Here is a 27,156-nt window from a genome sequence, read left to right as displayed (position 1 = left end):
AAAAATAGATCACCTAGAAAACCAAGTCCCCCAAAATCTACAAAGCAAGCTGAATCCACCAAAATTAAACCTCAGAATAACTCAAATACAGCTCAACAACAGTCACCAGACTCACCACAGATCATCATCTTTAGCAATTCAATTTGCAGAGAGATTGATGGTCAACGCTTTTATAGAGGTAAATCCACCAAAGTTTTTGCAAAAGGAGGCGCTACCATCGTAGATGTACAAAGAATGGTTAAGGACTGCCAGTTCAAAGACCCAGAGTATATAATCCTCCAGGCGTGGACGAACAATACATCTCGGGAATCGACTGAAGATTGTGCCAGAAAGGCAAGAACATTGATAGATACAACTTTAGACAAATTTCCAACAGCGCAAATTATCATTTCTGGAATTTTACCAAAACTCATCCCACTGGACAGAAGCAATGCTCAAAACCGGACTATAATTGAACTTAACGAACTGCTAAAACGCAAGTGTCATGACAGTGTTAGATTACAATATGTAAGTCATGAGGACACTTTTGTTAGAGAGAATGGTCTAATACGTACTGATCTCTATTCAGATTATACTCACATGAACAATCGCGGTCTTGGAAGATTTCTATTTAATTTAAGAAACGCTGTATTCAATATATCTTGTTTAAACCCTGTGCCCATACACCCACCAAAAACATAGGGTTCCCCAAAGGTAATGCAGCATATCAAAACAAACTTAGATACAATGTATGTATTAGTAATTCAGAAAGCTCAAATGTGAATACCAAACTTAATCAATATGGTAATTCATTAGATTGTAAAGTATTACGTGAAAAATGCTCCAAGGATAAAAATGTAAATAAGAAAAGATCTTCAAAAAAACTTAATTAAATGTGGTGAATGTACTTGTAAAATTGAAAACTGTAAATATATTGTATGTAATAATTGTAACCTTGATTTCCATGTATCATGCACTGATATGAATTCTTCCAGTGACAGCAATGATTCTTGGATCTGTAACCATTGCTTTACTAAAATGTGCAACAATGAGCTCCCATTCAATGAAGGTTTTATTGATTATAAATTTTGTACTTCTAATGGTTTTAAAATAGCTCATGTCAATATTAGAAGTCTGCGTAATAAAGTTGATCATATTAGAATTTTACTTGATGAAAATAACGTTGATATTTTATGCTTAACTGAAACATGGCTAAATAATGATATCGACAATAGTGAGGTTCATATAAATGGTTACAATATTAGTAGATTTGACAGATTTGATTTAAATGGTGGTGGGATTTTATGCTATATAAAAGATGGTATTGTTTTCAAAGAAAAGTCTGATTTGCAAAGTAATGTTGAAGCAATCTGGATAGAGCTAAACCTGCCCTACACCAAGCCTATCCTACTTGGCACTGTGTACCGCCCACCTGACTCAACAGCAGATTACTTGGACAAATTAGACTTACTTTTTCAAAATACTACTTCTCTTTATGATGATGTTATTATTGTTGGGGATTTTAATGTTGATGTAAATAAACGATGTAATGCAAGTAAGATCAAGAAACTTTCAACACACAGTAACCTTTGTCAATTAATTAATGATTTTACAAGAATCACTGAGTCTACTAAAACTATTATTGACTTGGCATTTGTATCAAAACAGGACAAAGTATCATGTTCAGGTGTACATAGTTTAGGACTTTCTGACCATTCATTGATATATATTATAAAAAAAAACAAAAAGGTTAAGGTTCCTCCAAAGATTATTAAAGCTAGGTGTTTCAAGAATTTCAATGAGCATAATTTTGTGGAAACAATTAAGCAGACTAATTGGGATAAGGTACTAGAATGTGATGATGTAGATAATGCCTATAATAATTTCCAAGATATGTTTGATCAAGCGTGCAATTTACATTGTCCAGTGAAAGAAAAGAGGGTCAAAGGCTTGTATCCTGATTGGATTACAAGTGAGTATATTAAACTTTCTAAAGATCGGGACCATTTTTTCAGAAAAGCTCACAAAACTAATGACTCTCAGGATTGGAAAATGGCAAGACAACTTCGCAATCAAGTAAATAAACTAAATAAGACTTTGAAAAAAACCTACTGTACAGATGCAATTAATAGTAATGTAAATGATTCAAAGAAGCTTTGGGGTACTATAAGAAAATTAATTCCAAAAAATGTTTCCAATGTTACTAATGTTCAAACTAATGATGGCATTACGTGTAATGATAAAGAAACTGCTAATCAGTTTAATGATTATTTTACGTCTATTGGAAATACCTTGGCTGATAAATTTAAGTGTAGTAATTATAGAAACAATAATTCTGTGAATTATGAGCATGATGATTTGCATTTGATTTTGTAGAACCTGAATTTGTTTTTAAACAGATTTGTAATTTCTCTAATAATAAGTCTGCAGGTATTTGTAATGTTAGTACTAAACTTTTGAAACTTTCTGCACCGATTATTTGTCATCCCCTTGCATATATTTGTAATCTTTCTATGTTCACATCCACTTTTCCTAATGAATGGAAAAAGGCAAAGGTTACACCTATATACAAGGCGGGTGACAAAAGCGATGTCAGCAACTATAGACCTATCTCAGTTTTACCTATTATTTCTAAGATCTTAGAACGTGCTGTACATGATCAACTGTATAATTATCTCACATGTAACAATATTTTAAATTCATGTCAATCAGGCTTTAGACGTAATCATAGTACTAATACAACTCTATCAGATGTGACAGATCATATATTAATTAACATGAATAATGGCAAAGTTACAGGTTCAATCTTTTTAGATTTAAAGAAGGCCTTTGATACTGTTAACCATGACCTTCTTATTCAAAAACTTAACTCATATGGTATCAAAGGTAAAGCTCTTATTTGGTTTCGATCTTATCTTAATGGTAGATCTCAAGCTGTAAATATAAATTCTTCTCTATCAAAAAAAAAAAATATTGATATTGGTGTTCAACAGGGCTCAATATTGGGACCCTTATTATTTATAATATTTGTGAATTCATTACCAGAGGCCGTAAGTAGTAGTTGTAAGTGTGTGATGTATGCAGATGATACTACTATTTTAGTAAGCTCATCTGACCCCACTGTTCTGGAAAATAATCTTAATGCAAATTTAAAGAAAATTGCTGACTGGTTTCAGTCTAATCATTTAACTCTAAATACTAAGAAAACTAAGTTGATGTTGTTTGGAACAAGGCAAGCTTTAATTAATTATAAAAACATATCCCTCATTTATGAAAGTGTGAGCATTGAAAGAGTTGATAAGTATAAGTATTTAGGAGTCACATTTGATCCACATCTTACTTGGGATGAGCATGTTAGTTATCTTTCTTCAAATGTATCAAAACGTATTGGTGTTATTTGTAGAGTAAAAAAGTATCTTCCTTTTAGATCAGTTAAAACACTTGCCCAAGCCCTTGTCTTTCCTCACTTTGACTACTGCAGCTCTGTTTGGTCAAATTTTAGTGCTTGTCACAAAAATGAGCTTCAGATTCTACAGAATCGACTTGCCCGTATTTTACTTTCTGCAGACATAAGAACACCAGTGGACAAAATGATGAAAGACCTGGAATGGGTTAAACTTGATAGTAGGTGGGAGAATCAGTTACTTATTTTAGTTTTTAAATGTCTAAAGAACATTGCTCCACATTATTTGTCATCTCAATTCACTTTCACCTCCTCTACTCATTCTAAGAACACTCAAGTCAATCACATAACAAATTGGTTGTTCCAAGGTGGAAATTATCTTCTGGGCAGAGAACATTTCATTATAGAGCTGCCACTTCATGGAATAGACTTCCTTTTAATCTCTGTGCCAATTTGGATTCACTAAGCTTGAATGAGTTCAAGAATGTCTTATAATTTTGTTTGTGTTTAAGACATCAAGTAACTTATTATAGCCTTCCTCATTAATTTGTTAATTTGAACCTGTTCTTTATTTCTATGTTTGTGTATTAATTATTCATATTCTTATATATTGTTATTTGTATATGAATGTTATGTATGTTATCAGGGCTTCCAGGGAGACCAGTACTTTTGTATTGATGGAATTTTCCTGAATAAATAACGAATAAATAAATAAATTTGCAATGGAAATTTCCCAACCTTAAACATATTTTTAAAGTTTTAATTGGGTTCCTAAAATAATTTGAATGTCTAACTTCATGTACAAATGCTACTTGATGAAAGGAACCTCCCAGCCAAGTTTCACAGAAATTGGAGTTATTTTTTAGAATTGGCAATTCAAACGATTTGTGTTTCGGAGGCTTCAGTTAACAACACAGGTGATCATAAAAGTAAAATATTTGGCTAACTACTACAAGTTGACATGAAAAATAGGTAAAAAATATCACAATTACCAATTTTCATGCTTTGCTTCTAAGTATTGAATTTCAGTTGTGACAAAAATTAAATTATCACAGCAAGTCATTTTTTTTTTTTGTTTCGAGGCTTCATGTTAACAATGGTTAAACATTGCAGAAGTAGTTTTTTTGAAAACAGCACTGTTGGGATCATCTAAGCTGTTATTTTCTTGTGTGTATTGAATCAATGATTCTATGCAGCAGATATTGTAGATTTATAACATGGTAATTTTTTCACCCATTTGTTAAGTATGGTGTTATTTGCATGTGAAGCCTCCGAAACGGACTTTCTTGGGTATCAGTATATTTTTCAAACATTAACCATAATATCAATTTTTTTTTAAATTTATGACATTCTGCACATATCATGTAACAATTACAATGCAGATATCAATATGGAACACACCAATTTAGATATATGCATAGATGATAATTAACCTTATTGTTGTTTCAGAGGCTTCATTTGTTTCGGAGGCTTCAATTGTTAACGGAAAGTTTGTATTGGGTCCCATTTTCAAACGGTGATATATATCTCCACGATTTAAAAACAAGTGACTTGAGGATCTAGTTTGCTACAATTTGATAAATAGATTGGATGAGCTCTTTTATTTATATTTGCCTAAGCTTGCTGAACAGTTTGTTTCGGAGGCTTCAAAAAAGTTAACGGAAAATCGGCTCTTTGAAGTCAAGATTTTATTAAAAATTTTAAAGCTTGCAAATCGACTAATTTTTGTTACCCATTTCAAGTTAAGATATCAACTGTTATGAATCAAGAAGAAGTGAAGAAATAACCAAGAATTATGAACCAAAGCTATACCCACAAAGTTTGTTAACAATTGTTAACGGAAAATGAAGCCTCCGAAACGACAAATCTCGAAGTCCGGTTCTCAAAAATACAGGGCTGTTCACAATTAAATCTAATGTGGCAGTGTTTACTGAACATATGACCGTATTTTCAGGATAAGAAAAATTATCCATGAACTAACTGAAGAAAACACAGGGTTTTACAAAAATGTTACTGTTTTTATAGTTTTTCAAAATGGCAATATTAGGTACATTTAAGCCTGCTAAAACTGAACGCAGTAACTCCCGAAGATGATTATGCTACCCAAGGTAGCTGCTAACTAGATGACTTATGTGGCCAAAAATCATGGAATTCTGTGGCTTTATTAGAACACTACGGATCAAAATGTTAAAAATCCAAAGTTACACCCTTTACCGTGAAAATGACCATATACATGCGCGTATATTGAAGGATGGGGCGGGGTGGGGGATTTGTTTGTTTGTATGAAACATAAACGATGCATGGAGATGATTTGATTATGAATAAGTTTATTATCCCCGGGAAGCACAACCCATACCTCTTTAAGAGGGGGCTCCCCTCCCTATATAACCACCTCTTCCCTAAATTACCCCTTTCCCCTCCTCCTCCCCTACATTCGATATCTTCATCTCGAGCTCTCCTCCCCTTCTCTTTCACTTCCAATACTCTCTCTCATCTGTTTTTCTCTCTCTCTCCCGGCCCATATCCCCCTTGCCCTCCACCCACCCCCCCCCCCCCACACACACACACCACACAATCTCTTTTCCCCTCTATCTTCTACTTTTTGCAGTAAAAATTACTTCAGTAAAAGTCATTAGGTTATTAGAGGTCATATAATGGCCTTCCATCGATTCTGGTACATGGGATTAAGGACATGAATCGATTTTTTTTATAGCACCTATACAATTACAATAGTGGCCCTTTTTGTAATGTCGAATGCAAATATTTCGATGGTCTATATTTTTTACAGGTGAATTAGCCAAGGCTTATTCGGTTTTGTAAACCACGTCTTTCAATGTAGATTACCATGCTCGATTTCTCTCTTCGTGAATATTGCATTTCTTTTGTATACTTAGAGTAGGTAACTTCAAATCAAATAATTTTACGACTCACACCACTTATAAGAAACTGAAACCAAAACCGAAACTGACTGACACAAATGTTCGGTTTTAAACAAAAGGTAGAAACAATGAGTTCGATATCTTATGATTCAAGTGGTTAGGCAGGACAATAGGAAACCACGTGACCAAAACCAAAACCAAAACTAAAACTAAATATTTGAAATGAGGCAGTGTATGCAATAAACTAACTGCAACAGTATAACAATTGAAATGGCAGCCATGCTGGAGGACAGTCCTAAGATAACTAAAGATGACAGAGGGACAGGTCTCTAGATCGATTCCACAACCATTCATACCTATCACATGTTTTATTTTATTATCATGCAAATTTTCCTGTGGCGTGGTACCTTAAGCATAAGGTAGGACAGAATTTTATTTTTAAATGAGAATGACTCTGTTATGAGTGACGTTGTATTGCATACCTTCTATTCCATACATTTGACATGAGCAGCTAGAGAATAGAATATTGCACAATAGAAAATCTATCATAAATCTTGGGCAATATTGAACAAACATTTTAATCAAAGCAATTAATTAGTTGTTTACATTTTGTTAAGCTGCCAGAATGTTCTATGATGTACATTTTGGATCTAAACAAACAGCCGTCTATCAAGAAATCAAACAAGTTTCAATCCAGCCTAATGTCATCTAATGCAATTAACAACCTGTTTTATTTACTCTATTACTAATCTGTCTAGTTCAAAGTATAGTTATCTATAGTCACTGTGACCTACATTTAATATGGTTTCTGGAGGCATGTCAGAGGCGTATCACACGTACCTCCAATCAAAACAATTTAAGCAAAGATCAGCTCACAACCAATTGACGTCAACATGAACATAGTACAATCCATGTTAACACTGGAGGTTCCTGCTTTTAAAGCATGGTGCATACAAGTGGGGGGATTTTGAAATTAAAAAAAAAAGATAAAGAAATGAAGAGTGCGTGTTGGAACATGAAGCAAGGACGCTGACGTTTTTATCAATGTCTGTGTCCGCTTTTGAGATATGATATCAACTAAGCCTAGATACCATACGCCTAGCGCTGCATGCTAAACATGAATTGTATCCCATTTTTCATGTTTAGTACCAGTACCACTCTATCAGTCAGCAGGGCTGTCAACTTTTTGGAATTGCTTGGCGTGAGACAGAGGCGTACCGGGATTTGCCGACTTCAGTGATCATTTTGTACCATGATATTTTGAGCCACGGTGCTCGATAATGTGAAAAGCGGGGAGCAACAAATTATTCATGACGATGCGTGAGATTTTCCAGCTTTTTGCGTGAGATTATACTACCTTGGCGTGAGACCGTGAGAAAGTGACCAGTGCGTGAGACTCACGGCCCATGCGTGAGATTTGACAGCCCTGTCAGTCAGTCGGTATAGATCCCAAGTTATCATTGCACCATTCCCTAAGTTTAATATTTTATTGGAACCACAGACCATTACAGATGTGTTCAGCAGGCAGGGACATGGTTCTGCCAGGTCAACACACATTGTATATACATGGGTTTATGGCCAAGAGTGAGTACTAAAGTAATCAGTACACTAAAATGTAAACAATGCAAGAGGATAGAGAAAGTTCTTTTTTTTATTGCACCAACCAACTATTATTGGGGATTTCCCAATATGTTTGAACATCTTGTGATCATGCAATGAGAAAGAAAATGTCTGATGAAATTAGAGACGGAAGAGACATAATATTGCATTCAGAGCAAAGTTTTTATTGCACCAACCAACTATTATTGGGGATTTCCCAATATGTTTGAACATCTTGTGATCATGCAATGAGAAAGAAAATGTCTGATGAAATTAGAGACGGAAGAGACATAATATTGCATTCAGAGCAAAGTATTGGGGATTCCCCAATACGGTATGTTTAATCCCCAATATCTTTGAACTTCATTTTACTTTTTGATTCTGCAATGAGAGAAAGAAAAAGTCTCATGATGAAATAAAGACAGATTGAGACGTTATTGCATCCAGAACAGAGTATTGAGGATTTCCCAATATTTGAAATGTTTGAATACAAACACACAAATCCCAATGTATACAAACAAACACACACTTTCAGAGTGGGCCATAGGGGTCAAATCTTATTACAAAGTGGTAAAACTTTACTGACACCAGAATATCATTGAACAGAAATAAGTGATATGATCAGAAAAGTGAGCAACAAGTTATGCAAAATAATCTCAAAACTTTGTTCTACTCTGTGTTCTCATGTTACTAAGGTACTTACTCATTATTACGCAACACAGTTTTGGCAGCCCCCCTGGCCCTCATGTAATTTCTGAAATAGGTTTCTAAGAAAGCTTTGACATATAAATGCTGGAACTGTGTCATCTTTGGGGATATACAATTACCCAGTATTTAGTGACAGGTTGACTTGTAGTCATCAGGCCTTCATTTCTGAAAATAGCAGGAGCTCAGTTAGTCACTCTCCTATGTGTACTGAGGAGCTTGACAAGGAGCTCAATTATATAATATCAATATTAAACCATGTAGGATTTTCAAGAAGTGAGAAGCTCAATAAATTGAGCTCCTGAAATACTGTTCAGGAGAGCTATCTAGGAGCTCCGGCTCAATTGAGCTCCTCAAAAATGAAGGTCTGAGTCATGCATTAAAAAACGACTATTGCAAACCAAAAGTCAACTAACACAAAAAGTACAACTATATATATTTTTTTTAATGTTTTAAAAAAAAATCATGTTTAAAATCTGGGCCGTCAGTTGTACCCATAAGATAGGTAAGCCCATATTGCCTATCATAGAGGGCTCCTTCAACACCCAACTTGTGACCATATACATGTAAATGGCTTCTGTGTAATCCCCCATAGGAAAGTACAAAAACTTGAAATTTGGACACCAGAAACTTTACGAGAAAGTCAAAAACTGTCAATTGGTAGGCCCTATACCTTGATACAAAAGTTATCATGTACAGTGATAGTAATAAGATTTTTTCAAATAAAATCACTTTTGTGTAAAATGGATCGCCGTGCTGAAAAATACTGCATTACTTGTTTTTGTACAGTAATTCATTATTTATAAAGGTACAGTCGATGATGGTCACAGAATTTGGAAAAAAAGTTTTGTCCTACAGACATGGTTGACCCCTCATATTTTAAGTTAATTATAGTACAGGACCAGCCTGCAGACCCCATGACCAAATCATAGAACAAAAGTTTGAGATCATTTTGGGATCTTTTATTGATTCTGAATAAATTTAGCTCGGGCTCACCTCCTGAAACTTCTGGCCATTCCGGGGAGGGGTCAATCAAGGTCACATGGGGGTCAAATTTTCAGTATGCTCCAATTGTGTCAATTAATATATCAAAATACTCGTATGGTCATGAGGATTCCAAAAATGTATAGTTTGTTGTAGGCGATGAAATTAGTGAGAAACATCCTTCATCATGGGTGTCTATCGCGACGCTACGCCTCAGTCATGATAATCATGATGACCGATTGAGGGAACAGGTTTTAGTACCGGTACCTCATTTGTTTGGCTCGAGTCAAATGTAGTACAAGTCATACCTAGAATATTTTCTCAATTTGGTCGCATGTCGTGAACTGGGCTATCAAATATGGGGGATTTGTTACATGTGAATAGGTTTTTTATTGTTCAGTCTCAATTAATTTCAGAATTACATCCCCTAAAGAAGTAAATTTGGTGTCATTTTGTTGCTATTGATCTCCCCCTTCATTTAAGGTAGTATGAACGGCTAATCAAGCTTGCAGCAAAATAGCCACAACAGTAAATTGGAATTTCGTATTAATTTAAAACTTAGAACAAACTAAAGAAAAGTCTTCACTCCACCTATTTTTAGAGTTTCATAAAAATTTTACTATTTCTTATGTATTTCTTTATTTTTTGAAAATTACCTAAATTTTCCCACATTATAATTTTTTTTTGCCTACATGGAGTGTGCTATGGTTTCCAAACTTTCAGGGATGGTGTATTAGCTTAATATCGAAATTCTCTCGCCAGCTTTTTTGGATAAAGTGTTTATTTTTTAGAAAAATCATTTTTAAATTTTTGATTTTAGGGAAAATTAGAAACACCTATAACTTAAAATAGAAACACTTAATTAAAAAAAGCTGGCGAGAGAATTTTCTAAATTTGATTACCTTTCATATGACACCTTGTTTGTTGAAATTGGACCTATAGTTAGCTCCAAAAAAAATTCTTGAATTTAGGTAATTTAGTGTTTCTAGAAAAAGTCAAGAAAATTGAAAAAAGTACTAACATTACCATTTTATATCTCCTTTGTTAAGGCCAATATCTTGGAAAAAATTACTGTCCTTTATTAAGTAGCATTTTTGCAATAAAATAAATTAAAAACCAGATTTATGCAGTAGGTATAAAGGAGAGAAAATCACATTTAAACAAATTACCGGTACTTGTTTTAAAAAATGAAGCTGATTTGAAGAACTTGGCAACATGCCAAAAACATGCCGTGTGCAAAGTCTATGGGGTTTTCCAAACACCAAAAATTACATAAGTCAAAAACGCTCTTTTGGAAAAAATTAAAAATTGGCAGGCGAGTTTTTCTCACCCATCTCCACATTCTGTATCATTTTCAAGCAAATCTGAGCATGACACCGTAGCCGTTCATACTACCTTAAGACCATTTATAGCTCATTTGGATTAGTAACAAGAAGTTGGGGGTCAAAATGTCCGAGTGGGTTGCGGGGGATCGGAGGACGTCGCATGGGAGGACGTCGCACACCATAGGAATTACACACAAAAAGAAAAAAAGGAAGCAACTTTGAAATGCTGTATTTAGAAAAGTACAAGTAGCATGAACCACAAATTTCATACATAGTATTCTTGATACTAGATCTATGAATGATATAAACAGTTTTGAATGTTATGCAACCTATTAATTAATTAATTGACTGTTAATTAACTACATTTTGACCCATTTTCTGTGGGGGTTTTGTGTACGTTGTTCATACTTCCTTTCTAGGTTTTGGAACATTGATAACCAAATAGAGCAGAAATGATTAATATAAAACAAGATTAATATGTGTTGTTTATCACCACACAACAAAATCCAATGTATTATGAAGAAGATGGATTTTTTGGTCATCGCACAACAAAAATCATCTCCGCTTAATGGATCACCCTGTATTCTCAATACTAGCTCTACAAAGCAGAAGGAAACTTAAAGGGGGGTAACCCTATTGGTTTTGGATATGGATTGTCTTTAAAATTACATAATAATATCAAATATCGCCCCCTTTATGCTGCTTTGTGAAAAAACGAGAGCATTTTCGGCGTAAATGTGAATAAATAGCCAAATTTGCAATCCAATACCTTGGTATACGTGAATTGCATTCTGGGTAGGCAAGCAACAACAACCATTTCCGTTCAGATGACTTAATTTAATGCTGACATGCTGTACAATCAATGCCCGGCCCGTATTGAACGAAAAATATTTTTTTTTTCGTACGTTTCAGAAAAAAGGAAACAAAATATATTTCCCTTGCAATATGTACATTTCAAATGAATATAAAAAAGTTTGGGTTAAAAATGGAGAGGAAAAAAAAAAACATTCAGACACCAGATTTTGAACCGTTACCTCTTGGGTAGAAACATGAAGCGCGCTAACCGACTGAGCTAATCGCCCGCTGCCTCCATCGTGGAAATTTTATAATTAAATACGGCACACGTCTAGACGCGTCTCCTCAGCAGTTAGTGTGGTTCGCTTTTTCACAGAATGTGTATGACGCGAAACCAAAGTAGCTGTTGAGGCGACTGATATTACGAGCTATTTCGCTCATAATTCCCGCCCAGAAATCAAAGTATTTACCATTGTTTACAAACTGGTATACCTGTAAAAGCCGCTGTGTTTCATGATTTCTCCGAAATACATCGACTTGGAGCGTCAAATTTCAGGATAGTAATGAGAAAAATAGTATCTATTATGTGATACCAAAACCTCATCAACAATGAAAAAATCGGGGATGATGCTGTCGATCGGGTTACGGACCTTTAAGCAAATGTTATTTTTTTAAACTTATCTAGATGGTAAATAATCACACATCAGATAAACAGGTCTTTCAAGGGACTATATAGCGTGAAAACTTGTTTTTTACCTGGTAAAAATACACAATTTTGACCACCCTGTATGTTCGAACCACAATGAAATCAGCCCCCAGATTTTTTTTTTAAATGAAAGGCCATGGTTACATCCTTCTAGATCAATATCTGTTTTACTTATTCATCAATGGGGAAAAAATTACCAGGGTGTAACAAATTGCATTTATTTTAAAATTATTATTATGTTACACCCTATATAAATTTTACCCACCCTGAATATTGACTTTGTTTTTGCCACATATGAGATCCTTGTAATGTAGACTTCCTAAAAATGTATACTTTCCTATACATGATATGTACAAAATAAAAAGTTAGGTTCAGTTGAATACAAATCGGTGTGATTTTTGACATTTTAGTGTGTGTAACACTTTTTATGCCCAGTTCATGACATGCGACCATTTGAATTTTATCCTTTCTAGAGGTACGACTGCTTAATACCTTAAAATTTGCGTCAATTCCCAAAGGTATATACAAAGAGTACTGGACAGGACCAATTGGTATCGACGTCCAGATTCTATGATATGTGCGCCACGTTTTTTAGGCTATCAAGTATAAAATCAGCTTGACAATTGCTTTCGTAGGTGCAGGAACAATACATGAACACAATCACTGACATTTACATAATGAATTTAATGAATGGGCTGGATTTTACGATCGAGGTAAGGTTTTCGGCCTGTCCCTATGTGAATATCCTTAGTTTTCAGCATCAAAGACAAAGATACTTTCGATGACCAGTTTTCTGCTGACACTTTGATAACAGGTAACTTTTATACGTCATAGACATAGGGTAGAAACGATAGCTGTACAATTGTACAAAATATACATTTTGTTATAGGCCTAAAATTTTGTGCACAAAAATGAGTTTTCGTACATTACGCTATAGTCTTGTGTGATACACATATGCAGTACCGCTCTGCTATTCAATTGCATGGTGCATGGGCGACATGTATTTTCAATGTAAAATGCCTATACGGTGATCCACCCAAAATAACAAAATCACTGTATAGATACCTGTACAATGTGTACTAAGTCAAATAGAACAATGTGATCAATGAAAACTAAATTAACTTAAATTCAAAAATAGGATATATTCCAATTTACATATATACTGCTTTTTAAAAGTTTTAAGCTCACATGGACATAATTTATAATGTCGATCACGTCTGTGTCTGCTGTGGTACCTGTATACCCAGCTTGTATAGCCATGATCATAATATCATAGCAGATACAGAATTATGATGCAATGACTGAGCATGTTTTTCGACACTACGACAGTCACTGTCACTGACAGTTGACACGACATCTTGAACATGCATGCTCCCGTGCATGCTACGCATATTGACTGTACGCCGACGTTTGCAGAGTATTTTTCCATGCTATAATATTCTTCATTGCTATATTTCTTGACTCTAAATACCATCTGCAGCTTCAAATGTACTTACTTAATTCTACAGGATCAATACAGTTTCCATAAAAATGTAAACAAAACAGCCGGTACTTACACGTGCGTGTTATCTCTCGTACGACTTGACAAGCAAAGAGGACGATTGCAAAATCCGTGTGTATTTATTCCATGTGACCAGTCCATGACCCCATGACTTCCGTACACGTAGGGCAAAAATATGAATATTCATAATATTAATATTCATTAGGCAATATTGGTACGTTATTGGCCAATTTTGTGGGCAGATTTAGGGGCTTGGTTTTGGAACGTACCATGATTTTGGAGGGATGTGTAGGACGTGCAAAAAGTTCAGTTCATGTTCAAGTTCACCATGTTCATGTCAAACAAAAATTGGCATTAGGCAAAATCCGGGAGGCAAAATAGAGGCCTTTTCTAATGTTAATAAAGTAGCAGAGAAAAAAAAATATGTCAGTTCAAATATCATTGATACCAGCAATTTTAATGGCATAAAAACCGTAAGTATATCGAAGCTTTAAATTAGCAGTGTAAAATTGATCAATATAAAATAAAATAAAATAAAATAAAATAAAATAAAATAAAATAAAATAAAATAAAATAAAATAAAATAAAATAAAATAAAATAAAATAAAATAAAATAAAATAAAATAAAATAAAATAGAATAAAATAAAATATTAATAAAATGAAATGAAGTTGAATAAAACCACATAGGCCTACAATGCATCCAATCCACACAAAACAGACTCGGACGTCACAAGACTGGCTGCAACCTACAAGTAAGCCCAATTACGAAGTCATTGGGACACAAAAGGCCTTGTTGTACTGATATGGGTCAAAAGTAAAAGTTTCAGAAGAAGAACAGTTTGCACTATCTGCAACATTTGGTTAGTAGGCCTATGTTACAAAGCGAAGATTTAAAAGATCATTAGGATTCAACTGGATTCAATGGGCTTTGTATTTATTTACCATCTATCTTTTGAACTTCACCGTGCCGTGATCACAGATAATGCAAACTATTATTTTACTGTCCACAATTTGCCTCCTTCATTTTACGAAAATCGAAGCAAGTTTACTTTTCACCCTTTAAAATTGAACGTGAGACCTGTTGAGCCTCATTATCTCATACATGTCTTTACGCGCACATTATATTGGTGTGGTTCTTAGGGACCAGAGAAATAATTTGATATGTTTCAGTGAGTGGATTTAATTGGAGCATGTTTACCCCCCCATCCTATAGGGTGTCCCAAGGGTGTCCCCCATATGATCCTATAGGGTTTAGTCCCCGGGGTTTAGTCCGAAGGGGGCATTAAAGGTTGTAAGCATGCTTATTAACGCACTCTCAACAACGTAGGGGGAAGTGGGGCAAATTGGTCCACCTAATGTCCCATTTTGCCCCACCAGATTTTACTCGGCTATGAATACTAATACCCGGCAACTTGCGACAAGTGACCACTACAAAACAAAATGTACATCGCCAAGAGTCTAGTAGACTTACGTTTCACAAAAATTGGTGCCGGTCGGCTTCCGGCTTCATTATTTTATTAATGTGTCTTTAAGGCGTCCCATTTTACCCCACTGCAAGATTTTTCTGTAACAGAGGCTGGGGTAAAATGGGACAGCTGGGGTAAAATGGGACGCCATTGATTTACTATGGGATTTTTTTTGTTGGGGCAAAATGCTGTTTGAGTTAGCACACAGTAAATCAATGGCGTCCCATTTTACCCCAATTTGGCATATTTCTAAAAGAAAGCTTTTCTAATTTTCGAAGAAAAAAGGTACAATTTTTGTCTTATTTAATTGAAAGGGTAGCTTAGAAGTTATTTTTTAATTTGAGAAACACTAATCCGGACCATTGATTCAGATATTGAGCCACAAGTCGTGACCTCTGCTTAGACATGACAAAAAATGGAATACTTATTTTGATGTGTTGCTTACGGCCCTCAGAAGTTCCTGTTTAATGAAGAATGGTACTTTTAAACGGTTTGAAATATAAATAGACATTATATCAAAGTTAATAAGATACAAAAATGGGCAAAATGTGACTATTTTAAGGTATAAAAGTATTTCCGAAATCACTGTCCCAAATTACCCTGTGTCCCAATTTGCCCCAAGTTACCCCTACCATTTATCTAGGATTTGGAAAAGGATGAAAAAATTATCCTTAGGGACCGCTCATTATTTACAGGGGAGGGGGGGCCGGGAAAAATGTAGGGGGGGCTATGTGATTTTCACTTTGACAAACAGGGGGGGTTATGTGATTTTATTTTTCCTGATAGGGGGGGTCAGGTGAAATTTAATATTAAATTATTCACTATGATTATGATTCACTACAATATTTACCTCATATTTGGCCATTTTAGCCACAAAAATGTCAATTTTTGCGCGCTTCGCGCGAATCTATTCCTGCACCATATTTTGAGTTTAGCTTCAATATGGCAACATTTTTGTGCGCTTCGCACGCATTTGTGTCATAAACTTATTCTCTCACCAAAAGGTGCTGGATTCACATAATACTTCAAGAAATTGTTCTAACCACCTCTTGTCATAAAGAAATCTACGCCACTGTTCATCAGCACATTAGCCATATGGCAGGTGGCAAGTCAGTCCCCTCCCCTGCTCAGTCGACAGATGTATTGTGACAAAACTTATGATTTGCATCTTCATTTTGGTCTATTTTAGACCCTAAATTATCCCCATTTTTAGTATCAAAATGCCAAATTGCCGCGCGCTTCGTGCGTATTTATCTCAGAAAAACCATTCTGTGAGTAGATCTGCGAGACGTGCCCTTGTAAATTCTGGTGTTTTTTTCAATCTTGAACTTGAACACGAATCTCAAAAATGAGAGTTATAATTCCATCCATTCTATAATTCATAAATACTAGCGGTCACCCGTCTTTCGCGGTCAGGGTCTTTCGCGCTTGGTAAATTTTGTATATTTTGTGTACATGTAAATGTTTTATTTAATGTGATTAATGGTATGAGAGGAGATTATCATTTAGAACTTAGAAGTATAATATTTAGTATCTTTTCCATATAAATCAATGGCTTGAAATTAGATCATTGATCGAAGCAAGTCTTCTTGACACCATATCATATCCACCGTGAGAAGTCTTGCCCCTGTGGGATGCTGGCCGCTCTGATATTTAAGATTTTTATGCATTTGTTTCGACAGTACTTTTTCCTTAGCAATTTGCAAAATTGCTAAGGTCTGTTTCTGTCAAGTTCTTTGTTTCTTTCTTTCTTTCTTTCTTTCTGTCAATCTTATAATGAGCCACCGTAGCCATATGCTTTGAGCCATGTTGACCATAGTTGGTCATTAGGACCATTGGGTGGGGGGACAAATGAAACATGATCAACTTCAGGTCAAAGGTCATCCACTTCCGGTCAATGGCCAAAAACGTGATTTCACTAAAAATACTACTTCTTCCACAAATTATACAGCACGATGATGGCACTTGGGTACATGCATCAGCTATACCCAGTGTCTAAAAGTTATTGTCCAGAATTGGGGTCAAAGGTCATTAAGGGGATACTTCCGGTATATGACCAAATACCCTAAAATGCTGCTGCTGTCGCAAATATATATGGTACAACAATGTTACTTGGTCATCAGGACCAATAGCTGGTGGCACAAACGTCACGTGACCAACTCAAGGTCAAAGGTTATGGAAAGGTCATTATGGCCGAAAATGTTATTTCCTGTTATTTTTACTAAAACTGCTACTCCTGTAAACACGAATTACACAGCAAGATGACGTCACTTGACACATGCATTAGCCTTGAGGTCAAAGGTCATACGAAGGTCATTATGGCTGATGTGATTTTCTGTTCTGCTACTAAAAATGCTAAGTCATTCCACAAATTATATTATAGCATGATAACATTACACATTGTATTCATCCATTGGGGTCAAAGGTCATTGGGGTCAAAGGTCATACAGATATTACTTCCAGTATGAGGCAGAATACCTTAGGTAGTCGCACTCTAATAGCGCATGACCAAAGTTGCACAGAAATATTTACATGCATATTGAATAATTTTTGGTTAACAAAATGATTTCACAACTATGGAAAATAATTATGTAATATAATTAATAATTATAAGGCCAAATAAAAAAATAAACATGTTTCACATACCCTCCCGCTTCCTTTTTTGAGGTTTCTTCAATTATATATTTATTTAGTTATAACTTTTCAAAAAATATATCTAGGAAGCAGAAATATTTCTATAGCCTTGCTAATATACAAGAAACACTTTTGGAAGGTTTTATGAAAATTAGAGGGGCCGGCCTATATCCTCAGAACAAAAATAAAAGAGGCCTCCTCCTTTTTCCAGGCATTATTGTGTATGCTAAAACAGCTCAAATTATGGGTATTCACACCGATTTTGCCATGAAAATATAAAATAAAAAGCCCCCTCTTCCTCCTTTTTTACAAAAACCTGGACTTGAAACATGTTTTTTATTTTACTTGGCCTAATTATATGATACTACAAACTTCTGTTATAGTTATACCCTCGTACATGTATATTCCAATGAATTACACCAAACTGCTGGACCTTTTGAACTCACATATGCTATAGGTGAGCTAACAAATTAACCTTGCTCCCATTGTCCCTATGGTCAATTTCAAATTACAGTGCATTTCAAAAAAGATCTCTCAGTAAAATCAGCATATTATACTACTGCTGGCTGTTTATATGCCTTAATACATGCATGCATGCTAGATAGCTGGGCTAATTAGCCATATGCCTAGTTAATTAGCTATTGCTAAGGTCGCGTATATGTGTATGCGCAATTAGCTCTAGTTAGCCCTTTTTGGACAAATTTGTTGTACCTTTTAGCTAATTTTTTATCATTTTCATCCAAGTTTGTCCCCCACCTTGAAATGTACCTTGCTGCCCCTGCCTCCTGCAAAAGTCCTGGCTACATCACTGAGCAGATGAACACAATTTTATTCACATCCCTCTTGGCCCCTGTGGCCTGCTGGCTGATCTGATATTTTAGATTTCTATGCATTTGTTGTACTTTTTATTTGTTAGCCCATTTTGGATCAATTTGTCGTACTCTTTAGCCCATTTGTGACAATCCCCGAAATTTGCCTTGCCCTGCCCCCCCCCCCCTCTCTCTCTCTCTGAAAAAGTCCTGGCTACACCACTGTGCAGCTGAAACAATTTTATTCTCATTTCCTTACACTCTATTTCATATAAAGTTACAACCCTGATTAATTTGTCCTTCAAAAGTTTCACTTACAAACTAATTCAATAAACAAACAATCTACTGTTGACTATAGGTTCTCCATAAAAACACAGAATACATGCTAATGTTGATAAATTAGTTGAATAAACAATAGATGTTAATTGAGTTTCTACTGTGTCATGTAATAGTTGAGACTACAGGCATACTTCTACAGTGTCATGTAATAGTTGAGACTACAGGTATAATATCCTCACACCGATGACAGGATAGAAGGCCTAATTCAGGCTATGTCAACATTTTTTAGTATGCAGGTGCTTTGCTAGTGGCTTTGAAACTAATTAACATAATTTGACACCCTTAACGTAAACAAAAACAAAATTGGACGTTTTATTGGGGTGCGGACAACTTTACTCTACGCAACGCAAAAATCCGTTTTCCGAAATAATGTAAAACGTAGAAGTTTTTAGCCTTACCAAGTCGCCAAACTCAGTAATTTATTATAGATGAGTGCTAGGGCAGCTCCTCCGATGCTTGGAAAAAGCATAAAACTTGTATACTGGGACTAAATTAACCAAAAGTTGTGAAAGCCCTACATGTATATGCATCATCCTTTGGAATGATTTTGGGCCACATTGTCCTCAATTTTGTTCATTTTAGTTTTTTTTCACTCGCTTTGGGCGCATTTGTCCAGGTAATGTTCTTTTAGTAGCAGATCAGTGGGACGATTTGGAAATTTTGCCCCCCGGCTCGGTGACTCCGATACATCTCTCTTTGAATTTTAGCATTGAAACTAGCATATTTTCTGGGGACAGCTTGGGAAAAAACTTGGCTTACAATTGTGGGGAGAGGGGTGTCTTCTATACGAAGAGCCAGAGGTGGCAATCATGTTGCCATGCCCAGGGGCCATCAAAAGGTGAAACCGGCCATGGTATACCAGCAAAATTTATTTCTCGATGTGAGGGGGGTTACATTTTTTTTGGCGGCAATAGGGGGGTTATGTAATTTTAGATGCTGCTAATAGGGGGTTGTGTAACTTTATGAACTCAATTTTGAAATCCTCCCGCCCCCCCCTCCCCTATAAATAATGAACGGTCCCTTAACAAGGATTTGATTTGGGGGGGTGGTCTTCGAACAATTTTACACGAGGATGTGCCAACTTTGGAGGTGACACGTATGTAGGGCTGTTAAGAGTAAGACCCCCTTTTTCAGCGTCGCTGTCACCCAAAGACCCCATATTTTTTTACGAACACATGCTCTGTCACCCGAAGACCCCCTATTTTTCCATTTGATCTGTCACCCAAAGACCCTTACTAGTTCAATTTGAACAGCAACTTTCATTTATCACTGATTTTGTTACTTATTTTGAAAAAAACAAAGAAATTTGAAGCCATTTACTACTAGAAATTTGATTTTCGAGGTTTCTGTGGCGCTGTTTTCGTCTTTCACCCAACTATTCCATTTAAAAAAAGGTCATGTTCTCACCCAATGACCCCAGTTTACATTTTGCTCTCACCGAATGCCAAAAATCATGCTCTCACCCAATGACCCCATATTTTTTACATTTTGCTCTCACCGAATGCCCCTTGGTGCGAAAGTGCCAGCCCTACACCTATATCCATTTCATATTGAAGTGCCCCCCCGGGATGTGCCCAAGCAGACTTTGGGAAGCTGACTTTCACTATACTACTTGCTGTTTATGCCACACATCATGCATCAACAACAAATTCCGCGTTTTCATTCACAAGCATGCTTACAAACTTTGTATAATTATGAGTGATCCCGGGGGTTTGGGGAATGGGTCTCAATCGGGGGGAGGGGAAGGAGAACGTCCCACCTGGCAAAATTATACACATTTTTTTTTTTTCAGTTTCTTTCCGCCACCTCCAGTTTTTACAATTCAGGCCTCAAGGTTATGGCACTTATGGGGTTAAGGGACCGTTCACAAACACTTGTAAGGGGGGGGAGGCCCTGATGCAAAAAAATGTTATCGCGAAAATTTTTAGGGCCCTCCCCCCTTTACAGACCTCGAAAATTCCAGGCCCCCCTTTTTGACATGAAAATTATGGGTCAACCCCATAGAAAAGCATATAAACTCAATTTTTCCAGGAAAATTTGTGGTCATTTTTTCAGGGCCCCCCCTAGGAGGGTCAAAAAATTTCAGGGCCCCCTTTTTGCATCAGGCCCCCCTTACAAGTGTTTGTGAACGGTCCCTAATACAACATGACAGACAGAAAATATTATTTAAATATACATGTAGCATCTGAATTAACAAAAATAACTTGGTTGTCAGCTTATAGTTCTACGCAAAGCACATTATAAAGGGAAAAAGAAAAGGGCCACAGAAGCACTATAAAAGAAAAGATTGAAAAGAATATAATAAGAAACTGAAAGGAAAATAGTATAGAGTTAACTTAAAATAGAATAAATAAAGATGATTTTACTTTTGATGATATAATATAACAGAAATAGATCAAAGATCAAAAGAAAGTGTTAGCTGGTTTTGTCCGGGCTTTTCATTTTGTCAAGGTGGGCCGTAGCCAGGATTGAGCTGGGAGGAAAACTGCCCCCCCTGAACTTTTTAAATGGGAACGGCAAGATGACTTAAAAATGGGGAAAATTGACAAAAGGGGACGAATTTGGCTTTTCCACCACACACTAAAATCCTGGCTACGCTACTGAGGTGGGCAAAAAGTGAAATTTTGTGTAATTTTGGCGTTTATGCTTTAAAAGTGTGGGGTGGGGAAAGAAAAAATATTCGAGGTGGGAGAATTTCCCCTTTTAACCCCCTCTCCCCGTAAGGCCGCCATTGGAGTTGAGCCATAAGGGGTGGTGCAATAATTATGTGTACCCCCGGGGTGGTGAATTCTCAAAATGGTCTGCCAAAAATCGCTTGCTCCCCCACTGGCCGTGCCAAAACATTTTTGGCCCCTTTGACGTGCCAAAAACCTTTGCCCCCCCTTTGATGTGCCAAAAAATCTTTGCCCCCCCTTACCAATGCAAGATTTGGGGAACCTGAATTTACAACCTTAAATTGTCTTACCATATAATGCGAGCGCAGCGAGCAGGAAATTTTGCATATTTGAATGTGTTCCTATCGTTTTCCTACACCTTTTTAGGGCATAATATAGAAACGGTGCCCAAAATATCTGTGCCAAAAATCGCTTGCCCCCCCTTTGACTTGCCTAAAATCGCTTGACCCCCTTTGACCTGCCAAAAATGCTTGCCCCCTTTTGGCCTGCCAAAAAATCTTTCCCCCCCCCCCCTATAATTCACCACCCCGGGGGTACACATAATTATTGCACCACCCTAAAATAATTACAAGGAAGGCCTTGAATTATTCTAAAATAGCCTATTATTTTTACGCCATCCAAATTATACCATGGAAATATTATTTTTCAATAGAGGGCAATGTGCGTAAAACGAAATGATCAGACCAGGCGGCGGACGGCACTGGCAGACCTGGAAATTATTATCGAGAAATTACTATGCATTCATTTATAATACTATGGCCGATGGCCCATATTGTCACAGAATGTCAAAATGGTGTCCCATAGTGCAGTTATACTGCACAGCAAACATGATTCGACCTTTGCAGTACTTAAACCTGGGAATGCAGTATTTTACGAATGATTTTTTTGGTTATTGGACCGTCAAGACCGTGTAATTTTAGCTAATTTTGCTAGATAGGCCTAAGTGACAAACCAGCATTGGGCTATTCCAGAAAATATCTAGATGCACACATATAGAGGAGCCTCGGATTTCCGGACTTTTTTTGTCCAGTCGTGATTGTTGAAAATCCAGACTTTTTAAGTGTCCAAAGGCGAAAAAAATCCAGCAGAAAAATAATCCAAAGTCAGAAATCCTGAATTTGAGAGTTCATTTGAGACATTTCCGTGATTTTTCCTTCATTTAATTGGATTTCCAAGCTTTTTCAAGCGACATTGGCAACTGGAATTCCAGTCGTTTTCAGAAAGCAGACTTGGAAATCCAGACATTTCTTTGATTAAAAAGTTTAATACTCCTCTATAGGGGGTGGGGTGTCATTTATTTTCTGGAATAGCCCATTAACTATTTTACAAAGAAACCAGAAAGTAGGAAATCAGCTGAAATCGATGATGCACCTGCATGCACCTATTATAGGCCTAATTATTTTACCTTCTAGTTTGCACTCAACAGTTCAGATGTTTTCCCTGATTAGGGAGTGTTCATTAATACTTGGGGGGCTGCTCTTCCTCAAATTTTTCGCTCGAAAACTTTTTTGACCCCCCTCGATGGACCGCTAAACTTTTTTGACCCGTATTATCGTACAAAATGTATAACAAACATACTTAATAGTGTTGTTTCCAGTGGTGTGGTAACTGGGTCACATGTCATTGAGGGAGGCAAATGTATTTGAAACATTCCCTGTGGGACAATTGCGCATGAAATACAAGCACAAGGACATTTTCATTTTATTAATTTAGATTTGTCCCAAATCAGGGCGTTTATCTGATTTTACAGGGATAAATGAAATAGAGAATTTATGTGGAGGTTCATATGCACATCAGCATAATTTGGATCCGTGGCTATTATGATAGTACAAATGCGCGCGAACCGCGCAAAAAATTTGGCCTATGTATTGAAGCTGGAATGGTCAAATATTGTTAAAATGGAACTAATTTATGCAAAAAGCTAATGGTCAAATATTAAATTAATTTGGTCACGCAAATGTACACAGGTATCAGTTTTGGCCCCCAAAGACCGTGGCATCTGGGCCTGTGCCCACTCTGCCCTATCGTCAATCTACTCATGGGCCTATGTGTACAAAATAACTTTGCAATGAGAAATAGTAAACTGAAGTGTGCAGTTTACGTGCAAAGAAATCCAATTTATTTGCAATATTTTCTTGATTTATCAATATTAGCTGTATTTTGATCAGATTGGTACATAGGCCCTACCGGTAATCATGTTTGTAGCTTAGGCCTTGTAAAATTAATATTTTGGTTCTCGTCCCCTCCCTCCTCAATTTCTGGGATTTGTCAGATTTTTTTTTTTTTTTTAGATTTTTCAATTTTTTTAGACTTTGGAATGATTTATGAAATCTTCATACATATAAATAAGTTTATTAGAGAACAAGCATCACTTCCAAGTCTTTTTGTGGTACTCTAGGGGGTTCAGTATCTCACATTTGAAAAAAAAAAAAAAGGGCCTCATCGTTTCCTCGAGCACTGTTGGAGAAGACCGAAAACTACTGACAATGCTAATTTTACATTGAAAAAAAAAAAAACAAACAAAAAACCTCCCTCCCTCCCTCATCAATTCATGAAAATCCTCTGGACGAGAACCAAAACATTAATTTTATACGGCCTTACTTTGAAGAGATATAAAATTCTATAATAAAAAGTGCCAGTATTTCTTAGACCAACCCAGATGTTGCATGTTGCTGATCATCTTTAATGTTATATTAATTAATAGATATGTACATTAACTTAAGTGCCATCATTTTTTCAAACAAAAGCACTGAAAACCAAAACTTGCCCATGTTAACATGGTTAAAAGTGATATAGAGGGTCTCAACCAATGCGCGTGAAGCGCGCGAAAATTGTGGGTTTTAAAGCGGAAAACTTTTTGGCACCCCTTTCCTACCACCTAAAACTTTTTGGTCCCCCCTCTTTTAAGGGCCAAAACTTTTCCCCCTCCCTTTTTACCAGCCCCCCCCACCAAAGTATTTCTGAACACTCCCTTATCCAGAATAAGAAGCTTGACATTTCAACTTAATATTTGAAAACTCTGCTATTTTCACGTTTTTATCTGAATAATATACCCAGAAGCAGAAAAGGAAGTCTACAAATTCAACTCAACATATTGGCAATGATCCCATGACTGACTCGTCTTTTACTGAGTAAGAAAACTTGGCATTCCGTCATGTTCGCAAGCCCCGTGGGCCTGTCCCGGAAGATATAATGGGCTGTTCCAGTTGAAATCCACACTCCCCCTGTGGAAGATTTTGGAAATATCTTCCACAGGGGGAGTATGTTTTTCAAATGTAATTGGTCAGGGTTAATCATTTTGAAACCCATACTCCCCCTGTATAATGGCTTTACCTACATCTTCCACAACAGGAGGGAGTATTTCAAATGGAAGTTACCCAATTGTCTATTCTATTCAAAACATTTATTCCCTCTGTGGAAGACTTTAGCTAAATCTTCCACAGGGGTAGTGTGGATTTTAAATGGAATAGCCCAATTCTGACGACCAAATCACACAACCTTTTACTGAGTATTAAAGTTCACTATGTCAAATAACGCTCTGCTACAACACAACATATCCCAGGCCAGCAAATATCTTTTTGGAATGACGTGTACTTAGTAGCGCAAGATATATTTTATAGTGTGCAAAGTATGTTAACATGGATGTCTATTGCTTGTAATACATGTCAAATGCTGTAATATTGAAGCACGATTTTACCAATCTTTGGATACTATTGTATACTGTTGCAATTATGGGTAAGTGATAATAAAAAAACATTGAACCTCGATTTGTGTAATAAGCATTGTGTAAGCTTAACGATCACCAGTCACGCCTTTAGGTCCATATTGTCCCATATTTAATCAACCATTTCTCGGTTCAACTGAAATACACAATACAACATCCCACCACAGTAGAAGCGTATCTGTGGTAACTGTGTGTATATTATTTTCAGATATATATATATATATGTTTATATATATATATACCTTACCATATAAGGTCAAATATCTAGTAGTAGCATTTTAATAAAGGAGTCTGCTATACAACAGCAATACATTTATATAACCTACATGGTAATGTAGGCTAGCCACTATTTGCTGCCAACCATTATTGCTTACAATCACCGTGCATATTGTATCATTTATAATGCAAAACGCAGATGTTTTTTTTTTTTTTTTTTTTTTTTTTTTTTTTTTTTTAGTATTTAGAAGTAAGCCATCGTATTGTAGGCCCTAAGTTAATATAAAATGAAAGGACTGATTCCTTTAGACCACCTTTTTTCTTTTATTTTATTATATAATACATTTTATTAACACATGTAGGCCTTATTTATAATAATTATCATTATTATTATTATTATTATTATTATTATTATTATTATTATTATTATTATTATTATTGTTAAAGTTATTATTATTGTAATTATTATTATCAATATTATTATTATTATTATTATTAATTATTATTATTATTATTATTATTATTATTATTATTATTATTATTATTATTATTATTATTATTATTGAACGACTTGTCGACTTTACATTCTTAGAAAAAAGGGTTCTAAAATATGTCCTCTATAATGGAACCATCTATAACCAAAAAGGATATCTAAAGGCCAAAAGTGGTTCTGCAAAGGTTGAAGAACCTAATGAATCTAAAGGTTTATTTCATTTGAATTTTTTTAGGGTTCCATATTGAGGACAAGAAAAGGTTCTTCTTTAAGGCCTTTAAGATTTTAAGAACCTTTATTTTCGACAGTGTATTATATGAACAACACAATAGTTTTTGAATCGTGATAATTTTGTTTCACGTTATACGACCCATATTTTGAAAATTATACTTAACAAGATTGTCCGATATTCTGATATTCTAGGCTAATACTAGTATATTTTAGACATGTACATTGTATAATAACCTTTGAACTGAAGCATTAAAAATGAAATCATTGAGTTCCTGTAGTATAATTCAGCTGCATTATCAAACTTGTGGTAATATTTTCATTTTGCTATTATTGTTCAATAACATTATTCTCTACAGGGCAGGGTCTCAGTGGGGGAGCGGGGGTCGGGCCCGGTGGGGGGGGTGCAGTGGGCAGCACTGGCGTCCGCTCATCTGTTAATCTGAGGGAGTGTTCAGAAATACTTTGGTGGTGGGGGCTGGAAAATATGTAGGGGCCGTAAAATTTTAGGATTCCTGAATGGGGGGTGAAACGTTTTGGGTGTATGAACGTATGTCTGTATGAACGGGGGGGGTAAAAGGTTTTTTTGGCAAGTGGGGGGGTGTAAAACTTTAGCAACATTAGTTCTGAAGCAAAAAAATACAAAACAGTCTGACTTTTTTTCGCCCGCGCAAATGTTTCAGTAAAACCAGAAC

The 27,156-nt window shown here is 35.8% G+C and overlaps 1 protein-coding gene across 2 annotated transcripts in view; it reads right to left on the bottom strand.

Annotated features, from left to right (window-relative positions):
- LOC140144253 (cystathionine beta-synthase-like protein) overlaps positions 1-13,951 on the bottom strand; it is a 75,245-nt gene extending 61,294 nt beyond the window's left edge. The window contains exon 1 of one of the 2 annotated variants that reach the window (XM_072166071.1): positions 13,932-13,951. The gene's annotated coding sequence lies outside the window, so the exon portion shown is untranslated. Of the gene's footprint in view, positions 1-13,871; positions 13,891-13,931 lie in introns of those variants that run through there. The other variant, XM_072166072.1, reaches the window with a different exon arrangement.
- Positions 13,952-27,156: the final 13,205 nt, after the last annotated feature.

The sequence above is a fragment of the Amphiura filiformis genome, unplaced genomic scaffold, assembly GCF_039555335.1.
Source record: "Amphiura filiformis unplaced genomic scaffold, Afil_fr2py scaffold_46, whole genome shotgun sequence".
In the NCBI taxonomy this organism is placed as follows: Eukaryota; Metazoa; Echinodermata; class Ophiuroidea; order Amphilepidida; family Amphiuridae; genus Amphiura; species Amphiura filiformis.
This window is presented reverse-complemented; position numbering and strand designations above follow the sequence as displayed.